The sequence below is a fragment of the Urocitellus parryii genome, chromosome 8, assembly GCF_045843805.1.
Source record: "Urocitellus parryii isolate mUroPar1 chromosome 8, mUroPar1.hap1, whole genome shotgun sequence".
NCBI classification, from domain to species: Eukaryota; Metazoa; Chordata; class Mammalia; order Rodentia; family Sciuridae; genus Urocitellus; species Urocitellus parryii.
This window is the reverse complement of record NC_135538.1, coordinates 61,444,678-61,452,916: the sequence shown is the minus strand read 5'-3', so window position 1 is coordinate 61,452,916 and position 8,239 is coordinate 61,444,678.

Genomic DNA, 8,239 nt, shown 5'->3' with positions numbered 1-8,239 from the left:
TCCTTTTTTTTCCTTAGCAGAGCAAAAGATGTTCTCTCTTCAATTGACTGACATAAATGGAACTGCTTGAAAAAATATTTTTAGTCTTTTAAACAAATCTCTTGAATATTACTACTGGAAATCTGCAAAAAAGACCATGTAGACTATACTCACAGCGTGTATGTGCAGTAGAGTTAGGCTGGCAACATGGAAAGTAGGAGGCTTTTCTTTTTGAATGTAAACATATGCTGAGAACAGATTGGAATTGTGCTGAATATGTTTGGTATCTATCAGTCTGCATTAGAGGACACTGGAGAACAGGCACAGTTTCTTGGAAATATTTGGTTTTGGATGCAGCTTCTCAGTGGATGAGAATGGAGTGATTTTTAGTGTCTTTCATGTTATAAAATTTGACTTAAGATCATATTCCTAGAAAACTAAAATTTATAAAAATGCCCTGAATTCCTTTAAAAAACCTCTCTGAAAGGGTAAATTAATCATATTATTCCTACTTAGATGTTTGCAGGCAACTTTTCTTATGGGAATAATTGTATTTGGGAACAGGTTTTTTATTTTATTCAAGTTATTTTCTTAAAGTCTGATAAAAATCTTTAAAATGCATATGATATCATTTATACTATTTATAGAATATTTGTTTGAAAAATGGAAAACTTATACAAATATAAAGTAACCAAAAACTTTGTTATCTAAAATTTCAAACATATGAAAAAGTGGTCAAATTGTATAGCAATTCATTCATATACTGCTTTCAACAATGATAAGCAAATCTTGTTTTATCTATGTAAATCATTTTTGGAAAAATACTTCTTTTTTTTGCTATCCATTTATTCTTTGTTCAATTGTTTAATGATCATAAAATCTATTTATGAAAATAAATAACTATTAGTGATTTTAAAACAGTGTCCTTGCTGAGGTAGTGATACAGAATGTTTAGGAAAATTATTTACCCTTTCTATTCTCACTTATGTGGAGTGACAGGTCTGTTCTGCTAGTGAAGATTCGTGCAACTGGATGGGTGTCACTGAAACCATTCTGCAGCTTCTTTGGGTTGCTTTTGCCTTGGAGATATCCAGTGGCTGATATACAGTTGTTTTTCCAAAGAACAAGAGTTGAGTATTTAGGTGGTTCTGAGCTAAGACAATTGCTTTAAAAATAAAAGCCTTGGCTGTCCTTTCCCTGGCTTCCTGTCTTTGCAACGAGTGTGAAGACTGGTACCTAGGAAGTTTGACCCACAGTAACAAATGTACTGATTTTCAAGAAGGACACATGGAAGCATTTTCTTTCAATCCTTTCCCCACTTTTTGATGAAAATAATGAATGGTAGAGGAGGGCTTTGCTTTTAAGGAGACACTTCCTTCCTAAGCACCGGCTCTTTGTGTTTGTACTGTCTCCGTTGTGTGTGTACAATGGAGAGAATAGCTCAGGAGACCCTTTGGCCAAGTCTATTATGCTGCTATTCCATCTGTCTGTGGCAAACCAGAAAAAATCTGTGTTAGGTTTTGCCTTATGGCAAATTCTGATCTGCAGTTGCTATTTTCCCACACTTACTTAAGCTTCTTTGCACATCTACTGGCACAAAGACCTGAGGGCCTCCTTCTGAGTGTGAGATACTTTTATACATCCAGGCCCTCTGGCCTTGCCTCTGGCAGATGCAAACAAATAAACAAAGGCTGTTGGGAGCTGACTTCCAGCAGTGGAAACTGGTTTATGGCCAGACTGGGAGAAGGCATATTAGAATGGCAAGTGTATACTGTCATTTATCTGACACATTTTGTAATTTGGGGGTTGTATGTCTATTTTTATGAAATTTTTTGAAATGAATTAGTAATAAGGAAAAACCTCATTGGGGGAAGTAATTGATTTTCTAGGTTCATAGTGCTCTGCAGGGCACAATATGTCTATTGTAGTAAGGACTGCAAATAATAACATTAGGAAGATCTGTTTAAAAATGTAATGTGTTTTGAAAATAGATGAATAGTTTACCCATAAATTTGGAGGAAATACTCAAAAGGTGAATATTGATACCTATAGAATATATAAAAATATAGATTAATATCTTATGAATGATGTTTTAAGTTGCACTGAAACTAATTTTGGCTTTCTCTGGTAAGTTTTGTAAGTATCTCACCTCATATATAATCAAAGTTAAGCCCAGAACACTACTGCCTGGACAACTGAAGATTTAGGAAAAGTAGAGCATACATATGGCTCTGAGTTATCCATGGCTTCTATTTCTTTTGGCTACCCATCTTTCACTCAAACATAGGATGATCAAAGGGCTTTTTGTTTTGAGTTTGATAAAGAATAGCAGAAGACTGAAATCAGTGGTCGGATCTGAAACTTTTGAGACATTGAGTTTGAAAAATGTATGTTTTTAGAATAAAATAGAGTTTTAGAATTTAGAATTTTAGGATTCAGAATATGAAAATAAAAAATCATATCATGCAAGAATGTTTTTCTTCTGCATAAATAAACTATTAAATGTGTCTAAATCCACAAAAATCCACTTTAAAAATACCAGCCCTAAATTTGGGAGAAAGAGAAAACTGGAAATTTTGCCAGATAAAGTAGCATTAATCAAATATTACTAGCAATTTGAATAGAAGAATGGATGAGATTGACCACCACTAGGATTTGAAGAGAAATAGAATTATTAGGTAAATTCTCTTTATATGCATCTACCCCTATATCCTTTCAGTTCATGTACAGTGCCTCAAAATCAGAGTTGTTTCCATCAGAATATGGGAATCCAAGTCCCAGACAGTGGGATTTGTTCCTGGAAGGACACAAAGAGAAGTAAGCTTTCCCATCTGATCTCTCTTCTCTGTATCTGGCCCAAAGATGGCTACCTTTGGGTTAAGGCACTATCCCCAGTCCATTCAGCTGTGGTGTGGCAGCATCACTTACTCTATGGTGTAAAGCAACATCTATGCCCTCAGGTGCCAGGGGCTGCCTATTTACAAGGGTCCCTGTGTGTGGCAGAACTTGGAAAGTCAGAGTGGCTTGAGATTTGTCTCGCAGTTTGTCTCTAGGTCTTGTCTGCTGGCATTCCAGTCTGTAAAACATCCATTTACTGTCGTTCCCCCCCACCCCACACACTATCAGTTTTCCTTGTTTCTCCCTTTCTTCCAGATTAATTTGTTTGTCCATAATTTTCAAAAGGTTTTCCTGAGGGTGCTTTTGATCCCAAGCTAATTCAGTTTGGAATAAAACTAGTTGAACTATTTAAAATTCTGGCATAGTCTTGCTTTCCTTTTGATATTTCAATCGAGTCAAAGATGGGTGACCAGAAAATGGGTGTTAAGATTTCCTTGGGAATTTTTGACATGTCAGTGTGTTTGACTTGTGCTAATTAATTTCTTATTTCTCTTGCCCAAGGATGCACGTTATTTGATTGCAGCTGGTTCATCTTGGCATCTGCCACTTCCATGTTAGGTATCTGGGGAACTGGGAGGATACTATGACTGGATTACTGTGTTTTGTAGGGCGTGGGTAGCTGAAAAATTAGCCTATGATTTTAGGGACTAGTGTTTGCCTCCTCTATGATGAACTCTAGCTACTGAGTTGCCATTCAGAAGATTCAGCTTAAGTAAGCCTCTCAAAGTATATGCTATAAAAAAGAGCTTTCAATTAAATGTGCTGGTAAAATGCTTCACAGGACACTTAACCCCTTAGAGATTTATAATGCATATTAACATAATAAGGCTCTGAAAAGTCCTGTAAAGAAGAATTAAAGAAGCCTTCCTGTCTGTATTTAATTCAACACTTACAAAGTTTAGTCAACCCTGGAAGCCTACAAGTTATCCTTATTTATTAACACCTTCTGGAATTTGTAAAAGAATATTTTTTATTTTGGAATCCTGAATTAGCCTGTTTCTTTTCATGACATTTAAAAATGACTTAATTTAAAATGCATTTTGCAAAGCAAATTTTCTCCGGTTTATGATGAACCTCACATAGGGGATATTAGTCAGCAAAAAAGTTCATAGTCATAGAGTTTTATGAGAAATGTAAATTGTGTGTTATTTCTGATTTAGATTGTTTAATGAAGATTTTGATTCACAACTTTATGCCGATGCTCTTGAAGGGGGGGTGGTAGATAGCTTAAAATGAGATATTCTTGATCTCTCTTGACCTTTCAGATGGAAAAATCATTCAGTTGGAAATAAGGTTTAGATTGCACAATTTTATTGTGGTCTATCTGGTCCAAAGGTCTTTCATAGCAAAAAATATGTATTCTTTTTGACAAGTTAATCACATTATCTGAGTGACCATTTTGTCTTATCTGAACATCTTGTTAACTCCTATTTTTCATGAATTTCTCTGAACTGGTTAGTTTGTTTATTTTATTATTTATTTATTTATTTATTTTTATTTTTTTTTATTGGTTGTTCACAACATTACAAAGCTCTTGACATATCATATTTCATACATTAGAATCAAGTGGGTTATGAACTCCCATTTTTACCCCAAATACAGATTGCAGAATCACATCGGTTACACATCCACATTTTTACATACTGCCATATTAGTGACTGTTGTATTCTTCTACCTTTCCTATCCTCTACTATCCCCCCTCCCCTGGTTAATTTGTTTGATTTCTGCTGCATTGAACTCACACCTTCAATTGGATGAAAGGGTCAGGATTTCATCGCTTCTGTGCCCTCTGTCTGTGTGGCCTTCAGAACCCTTTTGGACCTTCTCTGCTTCCCATCCTTTGACCATTACTCTTGTCTTGCTGCTTCTCAGGTGACTGTACTGCCCATGGTGAACCCTGTCTGGCCATCTCACAAGGACTATTGGTTCTAATCAGTTCATTACACATTTATTAGCATCCAGTCTTTTTTTTTTTTTGAGAGAGAGAGAGAATTTTTTTAGTATTTATTTTTTTAGTATTCAGCGGACACAACATCTTTGTTTGTATGTGGTGCTGAGGATAGAACCCGGGCCGCACACATGCCAGGTGAGCACGCTACCGCTTGAGCCACATCTCCAGCCCAGCACCCAGTCTTTGCCCAGAATTGAGTTGAGAGATAAGGAAATTAAGAGAATGATGTGATCCCTGAACTTTCAAAGCTAATACTCTAGTGGGAGATGGGTGACTAAATGGGCCATTTAAATATAATGTGATGTGTGATGATGGTAGTAGCACAGTGTTCTATGGGAGGTGTAGGGAGCAGCAATGGGCAGTCGGGAGAAAATGACCTCAATTGAGACTTGAAGGACAAGTAAGAAATAACCAAATAAAGAGATATTGAGGGTGAATATGTTTTTTTTGGGGGGGCGGGTAGAAGAATAATTATGGATGGGCACGGAAGTGTAAGCTACAGGTTCTTTGGTGTTGCTGAAGTATAGATTCCTGTAGGAAACGCATCCTGGTATCTGGTTTGCAGAGAGGCTCAGTGTAGACTGGACAATTCCTGAAGGAAGACATCTTTTATCTTTGTCAGGTCCTTCCTCCATTTGCAAGGAAGAAAATGATTTGTCATCTAAAAAAATCACATTATTTGGGAAACTGAGAAGGTACAGAAGAGGTTCCTCATTTCCTTGGGATTTTTCCTAGTTTTCCCTCTGTACTTGAATAAGGCAGATTCTTAATTACAACTAGTTTTACTAGGCTCTAAACTAAGGAACACCTGGAAAACACTGTATCATACCAAAAGTTGAACATAGATATCCTGATAATAGCACCAAGGTTGAAGTTAAGATTCCATTTACACAATTTAACTATTTACTTGATAGACTTGTTTTATAAGTACAGACACTATCTTAGGTACTGTGCATGTGTTGGTGAGCAAAGCGGAGAAGATTCTTTTCCCCTGCCTCCTTGAAACTTCATACCCAATAGAGAAGAAAAGAAATTGAAAAAGTCATTATAATGGCAGTATGTACAAGGAGGGAATTCTAACCAGTAAGTGAATAAAATTATTTTAAATTATGTTATTTTCAAATATTAGTGGCAGTCTGAGCACTTATATAAAAGAAGGTATCTGACTCTTACTGCTGGGATAAAAACTCACAATTCTGCAGTTACGTTCATTAGTGTTGGAATTGCCTAGTAAAATGGGCATATAGAGAAAAGTTGCTGAGTCAAGTCTACCTCAGAAATCACCATTTTATGGTTTAAAGCAGTTTGCTAATATAAAAACTAAAAAATAAGCTTCATAGAATAATAAACTCTTCATGCAAAGTCTAGGAATATTTTAACCAAGGGCTCCATCTGTCAGTAGGGAAGCTGCAGTGTGACATCTCGGAGGTTAGGTAATTTCGCCAGAAGCTCACCAACTGAAGCTTGTGACAAATGAGTGACCCCTAAGGCCACCAACCCTGGCTGCCTGGTGCTCTGCTTGGCCCCTGCCTAGTAGCTTCTATTCTCTCACCTCCTACAGGACCACTCCTCTAGCCCGAGGCATGTATTTTCATTATGATCCATAATAAAGTTGAATAGACTTTGTAATTGATCAAGCACCATACACCGGAGACTTGATGGGCTCAGCACATCAGGATTTGAAGGAAGCTGTGTGAGGGAGAGGGGTGATGGGGGACTGGGCACCCTTATTCACTTTTGCAGTTGTTTGCTGAAATAAATCAAGCAAAGATCTGTTTTCAGAATTTTCAGTTCATTGTAGCATAGATTGTAAAGACAAATTTGTGTCTTTAGTAACAATAATGAATGAAAACAAAATATTCCCGGTTGAGAAGATCAGCTTCCTATACACACTGTCTATATAGGTAAACTGTCCTTGCCTCAGGGGTCTTCCTCGTGGTGTGTCACCCAGACACCAAAGACCTACCTGGTGTGAAGGCAGTCTCTGCCTTGGTAGGGAGTATGTGGTGTGAACAGGTTCGGGTGAAGCTAAATGTCCCTGCCCTTTCCCCTCAGGCTAATTATTGCTCATATTTTCTGTTGATCAAATTCTTATTCTATTCACCAATGAATGATGAGACAGTTACTTACAGTGAGAGTGTTACTTACAATATGTGAACCATGAATCAGGCTTAATGAGCTGTTTAGTTGGAGGGAAAGAAAGAGAAAGGGAGGGTGAGCAAATATGTGTATGTTAGGTGAGGTGAAAGAATTTGTTATTTGGGTCAATGTAATTATTTTCTCTCAGCAGATGCTGTAATATGGATCATGCCAAATGGAGGAAGAGACTTTAAAATTGTATCTGATTTAGGATGTGAGTAGTAATTTATATCTTAGAGATGCACATCTGGTTGGAATGAATAATGTGCTTGATTCATTTAGTACCCTCAATACATCTTTCTTAAATTACTTAAGGACCAGCAGAAAGTTAAATTCCTATCTACCTTCTAGTTGGAGTACCCAGGTATATGTGCAACTGTTAGAAAACAGTGGCCTGGGAGAGGGTAGGACTAAAAATTTATGTGATTGACTCAGGTCTGATGTGAGAAGCAGGGCTGACATACCACCCACAAGTAGAGGGTGGTTTGAGGAAGGAGTGCTTGCTAGAAAGTGGTTACCACGTTAGTTATTTTCTTGTCGCTGCAATAAAACACTAGAGGTAATCACCTTAAAAGGAGGAAGGGCATAATTTGGCTCACAGTTTCACAGCTTTCAATCCAGGGTCACATAGGCCTGTTGCTTTGGGCCTGTGGTGATACACTCCGTTACGGTAGGCCTGTGTAGCAGAGGAGGCTACTCAAGGTGACTAAGAAGCAAAAGAGGGAGAGAAGGAGAAGGGGCCAGGTCACAATATCTTTTTCAAGGGCGTACCTTTGATGAAGTAACTTCCATCAGCTAGTCCCCATCTTCTAAGTTTTCCACTACTTCCCTGTAGTACCACAGACTGGTGACTAAGCCTTTAGCATATGAGTCTTTGGGGAAATTTCAAATCTGAACTATCGCTGATTATAGAAGGGGAAACTCCAGGACAGGAGGTAGAAGGTTTCAACATTAAATCCTCAGGGAAAGGAAACACCACAGGCCTTCTTTGGTCCAAGAGTGACACAGTAGAGCACATGAAGCATGAGGTAATCGAGAACTGAACAGCATTGACAAGAGGGAGATAGGCCAGGCAGGTGGTAGACTATGGACTCAACCCTGACTCAGGGCTGAGCTGGTGGGGCTGATTCATTTCAAATGAAAGATTGGACAAAGTCAGAATGAAATGTGGGGAGGATGGGAAAAAATAAGTCAGAAATATCCTCAAATTAGGCCAGGTGCAATAGTGCATATCTGTAATCCTAGAGACTTGGGAGGCTGAGTCAGAAGGAT